A 17,501-nucleotide genomic window follows, 5' to 3' on the forward strand; every position below is an offset into this window, starting at 1 on the left:
ATGAGAGCATAAGCATGTTAAATTATTTCTCCATGCCTCATGGTTTTGTGCTTTTCTCTTCATTTGCTTGTAGAAGCCTCCCATTTTCAATTAAAAATTGTCTAACATCACCATTCTCTTTCTCCCTCCTGGCCTACATCCCTCTAACTTTACTTCAGTCACGTCCTTCAGTAACTTCTAATTTCTTAGAATATAGCCACTCCAATCTAGTTATATTCTCCTGATGACATTACCTCACAACCTTTCCTCTTCCACCATGCTGAGAACAGCTTACTTTGTTCTCTCCAAGTGACCTGCTCCAGAACCACATTTTACCATGTTCTAGACTTTTGATGTCCGCTCACCATTCTGCTGACAAAACTAGCAAATCACTGTGCGGAAGGTCACCCAAGTATGCTCCAACCAGCACTCAGGTTTCCTACTTCTGTGATTTCCCCAGACTCGAGTTCACACTTTAAACACTCCTCTGAGTGATACATGTTCCCAAAGTTCAGCTGTCAATATTTTACGGATCTGTATGGAGAAGAAAGTGATGATAAATTGCTGTGTTATATTGTGTGTGCCAGAAGGATATGATTTTCATTGTTAATGCATCATTCCAGCATTAACTGAAATTATAGCACTGTCAATACTGCGCCACTGCACAAAGTGTGAAACTTTTTCAAGCTATAAATTTCACACCTGGTTGCAAAGGAAAAGCTACCATGGAGAAAATTTACTTTGTCTGTAAAATTTGCTGATCCTTGATGCAATTTGCGGTTTTTCTTACTTCCAGCTCCAGTATCCTAATAGACAATGACCCAAGCCAGGAAGAGGTCTGACAACACCAGGTTTAAAGTCCAACCGATTTATTTGATGAAAGCTTGTGAGTTTACTATCAAATAAAATTGGTTGGACTTAAACCTGGTGTTGTCAGACCTCTTATTGTGTATACTCCAGTCCAACACCAGCATCTGCACACCAAGCCAGGAACCTAGGTTTGATTCCCAGCTCGGGTCATTGTCTGTGTGGCGTTTGCATGTAATCCCCATGTCTGCATAGGTTTCCTCCGGGTGCTCCAGTTTCCCCTCTCAGTCCAGACGTACTGGTTAGGTACATTGGCCATGCTAAATTCTCCCTTAGTATATCCAAACAGGCACTGGAGTGTGGCAACTAGGGGAATTTCACAGTAACTTCATTGTAGTGTTAATGTAAGCCTACTTGTGGCATGAATAAATAAAATTTAAGCTTTAACTGCCAGTTTTGCAGCTGGGAAACCTTCAACAGGCACACAACAGTTGCAATTTCTGAAATGTCCAGTCATACATGTTGCTCTTTTAAAGTGGTAGCTCCCATTATCATAACACATTCATGCAGAGTGGGTTAAATTATTCCATTTGCAACAGCTAGTCTCGAATCCAAAGCATCATGCACATTTATTTACACTTGGATTTGCTTTATACATTGCAGATTTAATAATGTGGGAGAACATTAGCAGTATTTAAAAATCACATTGATCTGGTTGTATTGTAAATCCTGTCGGACATTTAAACACGAAAAGTCATTGATCCAAAACATTAACTCAATTTTTCTCTCCACAGATGCTGCCAGACATGCTAACTATTTCCAGTATTTTCTGTTTTCACTTGAAATCGTGTTGGTTTTAGATTGTTGATAGTGAGGATTGAAATTAATGAAGCACAGTGTTGTTTAGCATATTTTGTTCGCATAACTCGCACAAGTAATTACAGTTAACTAGCTCCACCCATATCTACAACTGCCACTCTAGTGATTTTGAGTCCAAATTTATCATCTAAAACTATTTTAAAAGACCCAGATTGCCATCTTTTGGCAACATAGGAAATAGGAACAGGAGTAGGCCATTTGTCCCCTCACACTATGCCATCCTTCATAAGAACATAAAAACATAAGAAATAGGAGCAGGAGTAGGCCATCTAGCCCTTCGAGCCTGCCCCGCCATTGAATAAGATCATGGCTGATCTGTCGTGGCTCAGTTCCACTTTCCCGCCCTCGCCCCATAACCCTTAACCCCCTCTCTTATCAAGAACCCATCAACCCGCTTCTTAAAAATATTTAGCGAGGCAGCCTCCACCACTTCAACGGGCAGAGAATTCCAGAGATTCACCACCCTTTGAGTGAAGAAGTTCCTCCTCAACTCCGTTCTAAACCGCCTCCCCTTTATCTTGATGCTGTGCCCCCTAGTCCTACTGTCTTTTTTGAGCAGCTAGGTCACAGTTGATCTTCTTTCTCTGTACCAGTTTTCTCCACATTACCTGTACATCCCTTGATGTCTTTAATATCTAAATACCTATTGATCGCTGTCTTGAATGACTGAGCCTTCACAGCCATCTGGAGTGGAGAAATCCAAAGACTCACCACCCTCTTCAGTGGAAAAATTTATCTTCATCTCAGTTCTAAATGGTCTTATTCTGAGACTGTCCCCCCAGTTTGAGATGCCCACCATCCTTCCTGCATTTATCCTGGGAGCCCTGTAAGAATTTTGTACATTTCAATGAAAACACCTCCAATTCTCCTCAATCTCTCCTCATAGGAAAACCCTGACAATCCAGGGGTCAGTCTGGTGAACCTTTGTGCAATCCCTCTAAAGCTGGTGTATCCTTCCATTGAAAAACCATAGAAAATTACAGCTCAGAAACAGGCCTTTTGGCCCTTCTTGTCTGTGCCGAACCATTTTTTGCCTAGCCCCACAGACCTGCACTTGGACCATATCCCTCCATACCCCTCTTACCCATGAAACCGTCCAAGTTTTCCTTAAATGTTAAAAGTGACCCTGCATTTACCACTTTATCTTGCAGCTCATTCCACACTCCTACCAATCTCTGCGTGAAGAAGCCCCTCCCTAATATTTCCTTTAAACTTTTCTCCTTTCACCCTTAACCCATGCCCTCTGGCTTTTTTCTCCCCTAGCCTCAGTGGAAAAAGCCTGCTTGCGTTCACTCTATCTATACCCATCAAAATCTTATACACCTCTATCAAATCTCCCCTCATTCTTCTACGCTCCAGGGAATAAAGTCCTAACCTATAACTCAGCTTCTCAAGTCCCGGCAACATCCTCGTGAACCTTCTCTGCACTCTTTCAACCTTATTTACATCCTTCCTGTAACTAGATTTTCCTCAGCTAAGACCACCAAAACTGGGTACAAAACACGAGGTGCACTCTCGCCAAGACTCTTTGCATCAAAACTTTATTCCTGTACTCAAATCCTCTTGCAATGAAGGCCAACGTAACATTTGCCACCCAAATTACTTGTTTTATTACTGTTGTTCAGTGACTTATGAACAAGGACACCCCGGTACCTTTGGACACTTCCTAATCTCTCATCATTTAAGAACCACTCTGCATCTGTTTTTCCTACTAAAGGGGAAAACTTCACGTTTCTCCACATATTTCATCTGCCAAATTCTTGGGCACTCACTGAGCCCGACTAAATCCTCTTGAAGCCTCTTTGCATCCTCCTCAAAATAAGGAGACTTTGAAGCAACTAGTACTCGCAATGAAAGCCTCTAAATTCCTATAAAACAAACCAGCTCAGGTCACAGAACCCTATATTTGATGATATTCAAATCACTAAATGAACATGGTTTAACTTTGACTAGTTGAGTATATTCTTCAATACATAGTGTCAAATCAGATGGAGGCAATTCTCTCTCCACCTAGAATATCACACCGAGGATATGAACTGTATTATATATTCTACTTGATACCCAATGGTATTCCAAATAGTTAATAAAAAAGCCTAGTATCTGATATTTACTCTGATCATTCTTGCTGCAATCCAAAAATTGGATTGCCCATCAGTGTACAATAATAGATTTACTGAAGTATCATGTCATATAACTCAAATTCGATATTACAGGGTCCAAAAGATTAAAAAAATCCTTCTTTTACCTTCCCTTTTCAGTGTTGATGTGTTAAAACTAATAAAGTATTCCGATCATTGTTTTAACATTACCCAAGATTCCCCTCCTGAAGACTCACCAACCTGCAGTCCATCACAACACAATGGAGGTACTGTAACATACTGGCCATGTCACTGGACTAGTAATCTAGAGGCCAAGACAAACAACCCAGCAACAGGAGTTCAATCTCACTGTGCATCATTGGGAGAGCTGTTCTAAGGACTAGCCAAGCAACAACAGTCCAAGTCATACCTACAATACTATCAGCCAACATCTAAGATTTCCCCATCACTATCCCCAAAGCCCTCTTCCATCAGCAGGACAAACATACCAGAGGTGGCAGCAGATGGAATGTTCATCATTGACTCTGTACCCAGGGAATCTCATGATATCAGGTCAAAACCAGGTTGGCTGTTTACCACCTAACACCCTCCCTCCGCCGATGCATCGATACTCTTCCACTTGGAGAAGCCAAGCTGCAGGAGAATACCAAGTAAACTCCGGTTGAATCAATGTTCTCCAAGTGTGTTGGTAGTGCCACCACTGAGTAGTATCATAGACTGGGATTAAAGCAGGTAGTGAAAGCCAACAAAAGAGAAAAAACCATTTCATCTCATTTCACCAACCGGTTGCAAGTGCCTTCTGTCCATGACAGTACTTAGAGGTGTGAGCACTTTACAGCTTTTGTAGGGACCAAATCCTGTCTTCATACTGTACAGCAGTTCTACAGCACAAAATTCAGCATCTGTGAGGGCCATCAGCAGAACAGTGTGTTCCACTACGATCCATAACTCGCAGCCTGAGGTAATTGCCTGCTCACACATTACCATCAGGCCAAGCAAGTGTAGAAGGGTATACCAAGAGCAGCACCAGGCAGGCAACAAGGAGTACCAACCTGGTGAAGCCACAACAAAAGGCTACGTACATGTTAAACTGATCCAAGTAATCTCAGAGCCAACAATCAAATCAAATCTCTGCAGTCCTGCCACACCCAGTCATGTCTGGTGGTCAACAATCAAACTACTGTAAAGGAAAAAGGGAAAGCTTTATGAATATCCCTACCCTCGATGTTGATGAGACCCAGGGCATGCGTGCAAAAGACATGGGTGAAACATTCACAGCCTTCTTCAACCATAAATGCTGAGCAGATGATCCATGTTGGCCTCCCCCAGAGGTCTCCACTGTCACAGACTGCCAGTCTTCAGCCAATTCGATTCACACCATGTGATATCTAGAAACTATGGACCCCGACAACACCCTGGCTGTAGTGCTGAAGACTTGTGATTCAGAGCTAAACTGCACCTTTAGTAAGCTGTTCCAGTACTGCTACTGGAATCTGCCTGCAAGTTTAAATAAAGATTAGAAACAGTGAGTTTCCTGTCACTGATTGTGATGGTGAGTACAAGGTACTTTGAAAATTTCAGCTAGGAAAGAAGGCTATGCTACTATAATACCAAATTATCAAGAGCGAGAAGCTTCGGTGGTCCAGCTGGCTCCTTCTCACTCCAAGTTTGTACATACAATCACAAAAATAAATTGGCCACTTTGATGAAATTTAAGTATGCAAATTATAATCCCTTAACATTGCACTGCAATTTGACACAAAATATGGTGATTAATCTTAATCTGGGTTCGGTATATGGTGCTGAATAGCATGGGGCCCCATACATTAAATAACTCAGTCAGGGACAATGACACCAGGAATCACGCAGTGGCAGTGAATATACTCGTTCATGCATGGACCATTCTGCCAACATGTGAGGAGCTGAATTTGTAGACATTTTAGAAAGTGCTTCCAGTGAGCACACGTACATCAGGTACAGCAAGTACATATTTGTTTCAATTTCAAGAAGTAGAACAACAAACATGGCCTCAATTTCCTCCAGACAGAACTGCAGTTACAAACCGTCTCATTTAGCTTTGCTGCTTCTGGTCCCCCATTAGCAACAAAGCCCAGGGGAAAATGTTGCACCTTTCTTCAAAAAAAAGTGCAAGGATAAATCCAGCAACTAATAGTAATTTTATGGGGGAATGCGAAGAAACAATAATCCAAGACAATATCAACAGTCATTTGGACAACTGATTATAAATGAAGTTGGAATGGGTTTGTGAATGGCAACTCAGCTTTAACTAACTTGACTGAGTTTTTTTAATGAGCTAACAAAGAGTTGATGACAGTAATGCAGTTGATACAGTGTATATGGACTTCTAAAAGGTATTTGATAAAGTGCCACATCAGAATCTTGCCATGGAATAAAAGGGGCAGAGGCAGCATGGGTACAAAGTTGGCTGAGTGACAGGAACCAGGGTGATAGTGGATGGTTATTTTTGGGACTAGACCTGGGTGTGTGGGACATGATTTCAAAATTTGCAAGTTCCAAAACTTGAAAGTATTGACAATGATGATAGACTTGCAGAAGTCATAGACAAGCTGGTGGGATGTATAGACAGGTAACAGCTGAAATTTAATACAGAAAAAAGTGTGGAATAATATGTTTTGGTAGAAAGTATGACAAGAGGCAACACAAAATAAAGAGTCCAGTTCTGAAGGCGGTGCAGCAAGAGAGAGATCGGAGGGGGTTTCTGTGCATATATCATTGAAATTTGCAAAACAGGCTGAGAACATGGCTAAAAAGGCCCATGAGGTCCTGGTCTTTATAAATAGAGACACAGAGTAGAAGAGTAAAGAAGTCAGGATAAATCGTTGTAAAACACTGATTCCATCTCAAGTGAAGAACTGTGTCCAATTCTGGGTACAATGCTTGAGGACGGATGTGAAGGCTATAGAAAGGGTGCACAAAAGATTGACGGGAACGGTTCCAAAGATGAGGGGACTTCAGTTACATAGATAGATTGGAGGAGCTGGGTTCAGAAGAGAATGTTGGGAGGACAGCTACAAGGGATCTACAGAGGGTAGATGGAGAGAAACTGTTTCCGTTGACAGATTGAGACCAGGGGGCACTAATTTAAAGCAACTGGCAAAAGGACAATGCATGAGGAAATTTTTGTTTTGTCTAATGCAGCAAGTGTCCTGGAACGCACTTGTTTGTGAACCTGGTGCAGTCTGATTCAATGGTGACTTTCAAAAGGGAACTGGATTGTTATCTAAACACAGAAATGTTGCAGGGCTATGGAGAAAGGGCATGGGAGTGGGACTAACTGAGATGGCTTGCAGTGAGCCAACACAGGCATGATGGGCCAAATGACCTTCCTGCTTTAACCCTATGATTCAATGATTGTAGTATCTTAAAATTAGAGCATTAGTATTTTGGAGTGAAACCTGGAAACATTTGCAATTCTCCCCACAAAGGGCTGTAGTAGCTGGGTCAAGTGAAGTCTAAGGCAGAAATTGGTAGTTTTTTTTAAATGGTAAGAGTGTCATGCAATTTGATTAAAAGCTGATAAATGGGTTTGAGATCCATAATCTGTCCATGATTTAGCTGAATGGTTAAACAGGCTAGAGTAGCTGACTGGACTACTCCTGCTGCTATTTAGTATGGTCCTTCATTGCCAACAAAGGTTTGTGATTTCAATTCCATTTCTGTTACATAATACACTGCAAAAGAATTGTTCAGAAACTACAAGTTAATGAACCATGTGAATGCCAGTTAAACTAGTTCTGTACATATGTTTACACTAAGTGCACCCTTCTGTACAGTTCCAAGTCTCTAATGCATACATTTTTCTGCTGAAAATCAGTTCACCTAAAAACTGACATAATTGAAGTGTTAGGCCCAGAATTGCTGGATCAGGGTCAATTTGCTTTGTTCACAAACACTAAACTCACAATGTATTGGAAACATCATTCATGTTCAGTTTTAGAAGAATGCAAAGCTCCAGAACACATCTGGCCTGTGACAGTACAAAGAATTACTCCAGGCTCCACTAAGGATACCCATATCGATGCTAATCGTGTATGTACTACAAGCAAATTTAACCTTTGCTAAATTATATAAACTTATGCATACAACCTGTGTGCTGCAATAAATGCACAAAGTATTCCCCATTTTGTCCTATATTCTGGATAAAAGCAAATTACTGCAGATGTTGCAATCTGAAACCAAAAGAGAAAATGCTGGAAAATCTCAGCAGATCTGGCAACATCTGTAAGGAGAGAAAAGAGCTGACGTTTCGAGTCCAGATGACCCTTCAAATGCAGCATTTTCCCTTTTGGTTTTGTCCTATATTCTGCACAGGTTAAATATAGTCAGAGAGTTATACAGCACAGGAAGAGGTCCTTTGGCCCATTATGTATCTGCTGGCCATCTAGCACCTATCTATTCTAATCCTATTTTCTAGTACTTGGTCCGAAGCATTTAATGCTGTGGCATTTCAAATACTCAGCTGCATGCTTCTTAAATGTTGTGAGTATTCCCAACTCTACCACCCTTTCAGGCATTGACTTCCAGATTCCCACCACCCTGTAGGTGAAAATAATTTTCCCCAAATCCCCTCTAATTCTCCTACCCCTTACCTTAAATTTATGTTCCCTGGTTATTGATCCCTCTATTATGTGGAAAGGTTTCTTCCTAGCTATTCTTTCTATGTTCCTCATAATTCTGTACGCATCAATCAGGTGTCCTCTCCTTCTTCTTTGTTCTAAGGAGAACACTCCCAGCCTAATCAGCCCTGCTTCAGAGCTGAAATGCTCCATTCCAGGCAGCATCCTGGTGAATCTCCTTTGCACTCTTTCTAGCGATCAGAACTGCACACAGCATTGCAGCTGTGACCTAACAAGTGTTTTATACATCTCCATCATAACCTCCTTTACATTTTATACTTTGTCTAATAAAAGCAAGTATTCCATATGCCTTCTACTTTCCTGCTGTGTTCAAGGGTCTTTGGACGTGCACCCATGCATCATCAGCAACATGAGTGACTGAGCAGTCATTTCAAAGATAGCCTCTGCTCATCCCAAATGGGGGTGGAGGGAGGTCTAGAAAAGGTGTCCTAAAAATAGACTATCCATATTCTACTGGCTGGGGAAATCACACCCTATGGGATTACCACTTGTGTGATTAAAGAAAGAAAATTTGGAATATTAGAAGACCGTGCAGAAAAAAGAACTGCACTCAAATCCTAGATTCTAAATTGACGCCACCATCCTCAGAGAGACTTGCCTCCCTGGAGAAGGGCAGCTGAAGGATCAAGCAGGGAGATACACTTTCGTTTGGAAAGAAAAAGTTGACAATGACCCCTCCTGACCACAGAATAGGTTTTGCCATCTAGTTTTGGATGCATTACCAGGACTCCCCAGTTGTATGAATGAAAGATTCATGGCACTTCAATTACAGTTTGGCTGTAATCAATATGCTGTCATCAGCATTTATTCCCAGATCATTTCCTCAACATCTTCATTGGAGTCAAAGTTCAATTCTGACTCAATGAAGTCTTCACGAGCATCCCAAAAGAAAGCATTTTGGCGAACTTAAGTGGCAAATTTGGTTGTGACTCCAATATCTGGAGTGGAACCATTTTAGAGCAGGAAAAGCCAATGCAAATTGCATCCTCCCTCTAACAGTGTGCTCAATATAACCCTCTTCCACAATAAACACAAATTCTAAACCATATAGAAGCATTTTAGATCAAAGCACTGGCACCTCTGGATTAATACATTGCTTGGGTCAAAAATCTTAGTGATGTCTGTATTGCATGATCTATGCTGGGTTCTGATGCCAACTCTTCTGATCATAAACTTGTTTTATCAGTGATGAAGATCCACCTAGCACCAAGACATCGCAAGATCCAAAAGTCCAAGAGGAAGAATTCCAGAACATAAAGTCAAATAAGGTCATTTTTACTAGACTCTATGCTCTGACCACAGGATTTGAGTTTTGTCATCACCAGGACTAAATGAAGTTGAAATATGTGACCTCCTGCAACAAAACTGAGCTGCATTCAATGTCTGGCAGAATAATCCAAAGCTGCAAATCAAGAAGGCAGCATTCCAGTGGTTCAAGGCTGAAACCCAAAGACAAATCTGGAAAGTAAAATGCATGTGCTGGGAAGAGAAAGCCCAAGAGATCCAACATTATGCTGATCATGACATGTTTTTTGAAGATGCCAGGGCCATCAATAGACCATGGTCAAATGGACAAAATCCCCTTTGCTCGCCGAATGGCACTTCTCTTCTTACGAGTGACACCGCCATCTGTCGATGCTGGACCTAACATTTTTAGCAACTTCTCAACTATGAATCCACAGTGACAGCTAATACTCTCCAGGCTATCTCCAGGTGCCCTGTGGTAGAATCCATGAGTGAACTTCCAGCAGTATAAGCTGGAATAAGCAATCAAACAGATGAAAAACAACAAAGCCTGCGGCCCCATCAACATCCCAACTGAGATCATCAAAGCTGATGGGCTTCTGCTCACATCATGACTCCATAAACTCATCCTACAGACTTGGAGGAAAAAAGAACTCTTACCCTGTTCACAAATGGAACAATTGTAACCATCTTCAAGAAGGGAAATAAATCATGCTGTGGAAGCTATCAAGATATTTCCCTCTTGTCCAGAGCAGGAAATTCCTGACATACATAAAGGGATAGGGATGTTTTGCTGCAATTGTATAGGGCGTTGGTGAGACCACATCTGAAGTATTGTGTGCAGTTTTGGTGTCCTTTCTATATAATGGAGTATAGCGAAGGTTTACCAGATTGATTCCTGAGATGGCAGATCTGTCATATGAGAAGAAACTAAGTAGATTAGGGTTATATTCATTGGAGTTTAGAAGAGTGAACAGGAGTCTCATAGAAACTTATAAAATTCTAACTGGATTGGACAGGGTAGATTCAGAAAGAATGTTCCCAATGGTGGGGTAGTCCAGAACTAGGAGTCATAGTTTGAGGATAAGGGGTAAACCTTTTACAACTGAGGCAAGGAGAAATTTCTTCACCCAGGGGGTGGTGAATCTGTGGAATTCACTACCACAAAAAGCAGTTGAAGCCAAAACATTGTCTGATTTCAAGAAGATATTAGACATAGCTCTTGGGGCTAAAGGAATCAAGAGATATGGAGGGGAAGGGGGATCAGGATATTGAATTTGATGATCAGCCATGATCAAAAAGAATGGAGAAGCAGGCTCGAAGGGCCAAATGGCCTACTCCTGCTTCTAGTTTCTATGTTTACATTCTGCTGAATTGCCAACATCCTGTGGCTGAGGACATTCTCCCAGAGAGACAGTATGGCTCTACACCTTCCAGAGAAGCCCTAGCATTTTAGAAAAACATTGCGAATACCATTAGAAACTTTTCCTTGCATACATCAATCCAATCAAAGTATTTGACTCAGAAAATCACACATCTCTATGGATTGTGCTCCTAAGATGTGGATGCCTAAAAAAATTATCACAATTCTACAGATGCTTAATGATGATATTACACAATTGTCGAGTGGGAGACCTCAAATGGAAACATTCAAAATCCAAATTGGGTTAAAGTAAGGTTCTTTGATAGCCCCCATGTTATTTACAACCTACCTGCCAACGGCTAGCCACCTCTAAGGTCAGCCACCCTCTGGTGTCATTATTAAATACCTCCAAGATGAAAAGTTCTTTAACCTCAATGACCTCTATGTCGAAAGTAAACTGACCACACACATGTATGATCTGCAGTTTGCAGATGACTGCAATGTCATTGCCCACTCTACACCAAATTTAACAGCAACTCCTGATCTTTTCAATTCTGCAGACCAAAAAAACTTGGCCTGTCCTTGGATGTTGCCAAAACAAAACTTTCAGAAATCCAGTTACTCAGCCATGTCCATATAAGGAAGAGACACAAATGTTGAGCTCTTTGCATACCTTGGCAACCAGATGGCCACCACTGACAAGGAGATCCAACACTGAATCGGCTGCACCAGTTCAGCGTTCTGCAATCTGCAGCAGTAAGTGTTTGTAAAGACCTCTGTAAGTCAACAAAAGTTCTAGTGTTGTGTATGGAGTAAATGTTGTCACCACATTCCTGTACTGCTATGAGAACTGGACTGTGTGTCAATACACATATGAACTCAAGAGATACTTCAGTAGCTGTGCCTCCACCAGATCCAATGGGAGGGCTGCCAAACAAATGCTGCTCTCCTTTTTAAAGCCAACTTCACAACCAATTTTGATGGACTAGACAGTATGTTAAGATATTTGAAAAGCATCTCCACTGCCAGGTCCTGGTCTATCAACTCTCCAATAGTCAGTGTTCCAGGAGAGGCTCACGAAAGGCTTGAAAGTCTTTCTAAAATTCTCCTTAAAGCACAACAGCATTGGCATTTATGACTGGGGATACTTGCTACCAATTGTTCAAAATGATGTCAACTTATCCATCAAACTACTCCACTCTGAGTCACAACATCTTAGTGATGAAACAGAATAGTAGCAGAAAAGGAAGCAAATCCTGCACTGCATATCCCACTATCTCATGGGCATCCTGCCCTGGATGCCTAAAGATATATGGATTGAGAACAGGCCTACTGAACCACATGAAGGCCCATGACCTATGAAGACCCAACTCAAGATGCGGAGTAGACATCCCCTTGAATTGAGGGATTACAACAACAGCTTGTGAGGCTCAGCTGCTTAACCAGCTGAACCTCTTGGGTAAAAACTTGTTTGATTTAAATGTCCAAGAACCATCTTGAATTATCAATGTACCTCAGCATGTGTGAATGTGGATTCCCATTAATTACTGTCATTTTCAATTTGCCATTTTACAAACAGTGACAATAAGTGTAGTGTAATAACAAGGGTTTTACTTCAATATAAAAGAACAAGGAAAAGTACAGCACAGGAACAGGCCATTCGGCCCTCCAAGTCTGCACCGATCATGATGCCCTAATTCAGGAAAAAAAAATCTCTCCTTGCACTGATCACATACGTTGGATAATAAAAAGACTTTCTGCCATAGACTAAAGACAACCAGCTATCAGTGGATTCAAACATTTCAATTCTCTACATGGCGAACTCTTGTGCTTTCTCCAGCATGGCTGCACACACCCTGGATTTGTTTGAATTATAGAACACTGACCATCTCCCAATGTCATTACTCCTGCCTGAGATTGCATTTGTTTCCCAGTGGTGCAATTGGCCCTCCAATCTGTCTCTCAAAAAATGAGCAATGAAGAAATATTTCTGAGAACCACGTTTTCAAGAACTTTAACGCGTTTCTTCAATTGACTGTTATTTTCCTTTGCACAACTAGAAATTAGCAGACAACGCTCGAAAAGTGAAGGTGATAACCAGGCCAAATGCTGTGGGATCATCTTTGTACTAATAACTATCAGGACTAATTGAAGTAACTTGTGTAACATGGAAAGTGCTGCGCTATAGAGTCCATCCTTCAAAAAAAAAGGTAAGTTTCACTGTACCTTTAGAAATAGTTAATGCAGGGGACTACAGATCTTGGAATATCAAGACAGATGTTGCCATTACTGTTAATATTGGATAATAGTAAATGCAACCTTGGGTGGTTTGAAAGGCATTTGTGATGATTTTGTTATTTTCCTCTGAGAAACTTTTTTTTGGTCTACTGGCTGTCAGACACGTGTAGAAATATATTGCTACACCAACGATTGCTAAAAACAACCTACCAAAAAAATTAGAAAATCAGTTTATTTGACGCAAGTATTTCTCATATGGACACACTCCACTGAAATTAGAAAACTTAGACACTTACTGGGAAAAAAGTCAATGGGAAAATGTGTACGATAAAGATTCAAAAGGAAGGCCTGCATTTATATAATGCCTTTCCCAATCTAAGGAGTTCCCAAAGCTCTTTACACCCAATGAAGTGCTTCAGAATTTTCATTACTGTTGTGAGGCAGGAAATCTGGCAGTTTTCACACAGTAAGATTCCATAAACAAAAACATGATAACGATCAGGTTACCAAATAATCTATTTTAGAGTCATTGGTTGAGAGTTGGGAATGAGCCATGACACCGAGGAGGAATTCCTTCATCAACTTCAAAACATTGCACCAGGATCTTTTCCACTAAAGATCACAGATGGTGCCTCAGTTTGGCATCTCTTCTGAAAGACAAGCATTGACAACGCAGCATTTCTTCAGTATGACAATTAAGTATCAGCCTAGATCTTCTACGCAAGGTGGCACAGTGGTTTGCACTGCTGCCTCACAGTGCCAGGGACCTGGGTTCAATTCCTGGCTTGGGTCACTGTTTGTGCGGTTCTCCCCGTATCTGTGTCAGTTTCCTCCAGGTGCTCTGATTTCTCCCACAGTCCAAAAAACATGCTCGTTAGGTGTACTGGCCATGCTAAATTATCCCTCAGTGTACCCAAACTCGCGCCGGAATGTGGCGACTAGGGGATTTTCACAGTGACTTAATTGCGATGTTAATGTAAGCCTACTTATGACACTAATAAATAAAGTTTAAAACTAAAGATTCTGCTTAAGGTTACGCTATTGAAATTGCACCTTGTAGCAACAAAGTGATCATCTTCTCACACAGGGCTGATGTTTGCAGGGGTACTTTAGTGCAGGTGGTAAAGGTTTTCCTCAAACTTAAATTGATGCTACATGAATTGATCATTTTAAACCACAGACTGACAGACCTTTGTTAAACATGAAGGGATGTGAGGCAAAGGCAATGTGAAGTTAGGTTGGAGAACAGCTATGATCTCATCGAATGTGAGGAAAAGGTTTGAGGGGCTAAGTGGTCAATTCCCATTCGTGTATTCCTATATATGAGAGTAAATGAGCCAGTGGCAAAACAAATCCTAACAACAAGCCAAGTGGACTAGTCAACCATTATTATAGCATCTTGGGAGTATAACAAATCAACCTCAGTTTTGGATGGCATAAAACCAACTTGGTCCCAATCTCCCATTGTCAGATGTGTCAAACTCAACAACTCAACACTCACTCCCTCCTTTCCTCCCCAAGGATTGTAGTCATTGGTTGGTTCTTAGATCTTTTGGTTGAGACGTTACTAGACAGGTTGCAGGCACTCCTTGCAAGTACTACAGTGAGTATTAAAACTCACCATAAAGTGGGTGAGCATACTGGCACCTAATCAAGTACGGACACCTATCATAACTCTCCAAATAGAATTTCCACTAATTTGAGTAAATTGCTGAGGAATTTCTTACTTCTCTGCAACATAAGTAGACACTGAAACCTGGATCTATGAAGTAGAACTGCAGGTTCATTTTCCAGATAACCTCATCCAGCAGCCTATCCTAAACCACCATCCTCTTTATTCTGTTATACAATGAACTGTGCCTTCAGCTCAATAGGTATTGCAGAGTAACTCAGTGTGCCAGCCATTCCAATGTTTTAAATTATCAAATATTTCATATCAGCCTTATTTATAAATACAAGTATAAAATATAAATATATGTTATTATATTAATAAGTATTATAGCAATTATAAATTGCTCAATTTTTCATGCAAGATACTGCAGGAAAGGAAAATGCTTGTCATAAACCAAATTCCGATAAACAGCAACACTGTGTAAGACATAACCACCTGTACCTCCCATTCTCCCCTTCTGGCACTAATCCACATTACAGATTGGTCCAGGATCTTTCACAAGGCCTTAGGCAGCATGCATTTTCATGACTAGGAGCTTACACCAGGAAGAACTGTTTGGAAACATATTACATATGCCAGAAGCTTGATTCACATTGGGAGTTATCATATTATCAGAGAGATGAGTCAAACAATCGGAAACCTAATACTAATGTGAATCAGTAATTGGGATAAAACCTCATATCTTCAAATTAGCATCTTCAGAATCTCCTCTTGTAATACAGGGCAACATTCTATTTGTCTCCCTAATTCCTTGCTGTACACTGCATACCACATCTGTGTGGGTTTACTTCAGGTGTTCTGATTTCCTCCAACAGTCCAAAAACATGTAGGTTAAGTGGATTAGCCATGGTAAATGCGTGGGGTTATGGGGATAGGGCTAGGAGTTGGTCTTGGGTAAGATGCTCTTTTGGACAGTCAGTGCAGACTCAATGGGCCATAGGCCCTCCTTCTGCACTGGTTCTATTCTATGGTTGTCCTGTGCAAAGCCATAATACTACACATATGGCAGCATTCATTAGAATATCTCACTGCTTAATCAGTGCATAAGGAGGTTCATCAACATGAAATTTGTGAAAAGCACCCGGTTCTTTGAGAAATGTCAAGATTGGACACTTCCAAGACCATTCTCTTACAATTAAAGATAACATTATTGGTAAAGACCACCTCAAACAGGATGTGTGACAATGCATAGGTAATCTTACCTTAAAAGCATATTGATGCCCTTACATAGATCTTGTAGCTGGGCTACGTAATCCCAGATAAAGTCCAAAATTTGGACATGTAGTTCCTTTCACCTCTTTGAGCAGGGCTGTACAAAACATTAGGTTGAAAGCCTTATGAAAATTAATAAAAAACAATGTAACTGAATTTTGACAGTCATTCAACGTTTGACAAACTTGTAAAGTCGTAATCATGCATTCCTCAGGAGAATAAGATCCACCGTTTTTCTTTTTCTGCAATATAGCCTCAAACACATCTGACATGCATATTGGAACAACACAAGAAAACCAAGTGTCACTAAACTCAGCACAAGTACCCAATGATTTTTATTATCACTAGAATCCCCTTCCAGGTAGTAGAATCTGCAATTGTGCACTCGTACACCAAGATAAATATGCCTCAAACAAATTCTTTTTCCCTGGCTCCCTTTTGGGTCATGATGTGGGTATGCTGGCGTTGGACTGGCGTAAACACAGTAAAAAGTCTGACAACACCAGGTTTTAGTCCAACCTATTTATTTGATAATATACTCACAAGCTTTCGAGGGGACTGCCTCTTCGTCAGGTGAATGGAGAGTTCTCCATTCACCTGACGAAGAGGCAGTCCCCTCGAAAGCTTGTGAGTATATTATCAAATAAATAGGTTGGACTAAAACCTGGTGTTGTCAGACTTTTTACTCCCTTTTGGGTTGCCAGTTCTTAAAAATAACTCAATGATAGTTACCAGTTTTTTTTGTCCTTCACTACAAGTTTTGCACAAATGCCTCTTGCACCTTCAGTGCTAACAGTGGCTAACTAAGAAATTCAGTGTGGAACCCACCTTCTCAAAGAGCCATCATTAAGACCATCAACTTGTGTAGTATATTCTACAGGTTGTTAACAGATGGGTCACTCCTACAACCATTAAAATGCCTTCAATTAACTTTGGTCCAGCATGACTGACTACTCTTTAGCCAATAGAAAAATAATTTAGAAGCACTTACGGTGAACCACATTAAAACACTTGTAGTAACAATGGTTCCTGGAAATTCTGGTGAGTGATATTCTCATGGCATTGAGAAGACTAAGTAGTGCAACAAAAAAAACAATAATACACCTATGTACTTTGAATAAGTACTTAAAAACAAAAGTAACATTACCAATGAAACTAAATATGGGTTCTTCAAAGATATAATAGGATATATTGGCATAGAAGCAGGCCATTCAGCCCTACCAATCCATGACTGTGTTCATACTCCACAACAGTGTCCTCCCATCTTTCCACTTTCTCATCATTCTTTGAGTGAAGAAGTTTATTCTCAATTCCACCTTGGATTTTTG

General features: G+C 40.7%; 1 protein-coding gene across 6 annotated transcripts in view; it reads right to left on the reverse strand.

Moving 5' to 3' along the window:
• bbx (BBX high mobility group box domain containing) overlaps window positions 1–17,501 on the reverse strand; it is a 183,178-nt gene that overhangs the window by 161,841 nt on the left and 3,836 nt on the right. For 3 of the 6 annotated variants that reach the window (XM_080203483.1, XM_080203478.1, XM_080203482.1), the window contains exon 2: window positions 16,164–16,270. The exons of the other annotated variants lie outside the window; for them this stretch is intronic. The gene's annotated coding sequence lies outside the window, so the exon portion shown is untranslated. The remainder of the gene's footprint in view (window positions 1–16,163; window positions 16,271–17,501) is intronic. 6 annotated transcript variants of the gene reach the window in all.

Source organism: Carcharhinus amblyrhynchos, chromosome 15 (genome assembly GCF_965287045.1).
Source record: "Carcharhinus amblyrhynchos chromosome 15, sCarAmb.v2.hapA, whole genome shotgun sequence".
Taxonomy (NCBI): domain Eukaryota; kingdom Metazoa; phylum Chordata; class Chondrichthyes; order Carcharhiniformes; family Carcharhinidae; genus Carcharhinus; species Carcharhinus amblyrhynchos.